The sequence below is a fragment of the Caenorhabditis briggsae genome (assembly GCF_000004555.2).
Source record: "Caenorhabditis briggsae AF16 supercontig from assembly CB4, cb25.NA_140, whole genome shotgun sequence".
NCBI classification, from domain to species: Eukaryota; Metazoa; Nematoda; class Chromadorea; order Rhabditida; family Rhabditidae; genus Caenorhabditis; species Caenorhabditis briggsae.
In genome coordinates, this window is record NW_025543380.1 from 25,341 (window position 1) to 26,022 (window position 682).

Here is a 682-nt window from a genome sequence, read left to right on the forward strand (position 1 = left end):
CTTTTTTTTCTGACAAGGATAATATATTCAAGTTTTAAGAACAATTATTTTCAGGTATTTTGGTAATTTTTTGTGTTTGCCTAATAAATCCTGAATAACTTGGCTTCAAGATGAACTCTCGAGTTTAAATTTATATTGCATATCTTAGGAATGATCATGTTCGTGTTTCGAGCTTTCGAAGCATTTTTGAGTGTTGGTAGTTTGAAATTGAGCTCGAGTTTTGATCTGAAAAAATATGTCTCATTGAAATTTTTCAAAGCTGCCCGAATTTTTGAAAGATGTTCTGAGTTACTAAAATTATCATTTAACTGACATCAGTAACTTGTACGGTAAAATTGTAAAATGGAGTTTTTTACGAAATTCAGAAAAAGATGTCAATGCTTAGACACAAAGTATAGTGGCCGGCGGAACCCGGGAGGTGTCGGCCGCTGCGGGGAATGACTACCCGACAGCGCGTAGTTGAAAAATAAAAATTTCAAATTCCCGCCATTTTCGTGTCGAGACCCTTCGGCGAAATTGCGTGCGTTTTTAATCTCGATTTGTACATCAAGCGAGAAAATTTTGCAAAACGTGAAGGTTGATCTCCTGTCATCGCCCACCCCTGCCAGAAGCCAAGTTATCCACAATATTTTTAAAAACTTGAAAACTTGAGATTTTTCATTTTTCTCGAGGTTTATTTATT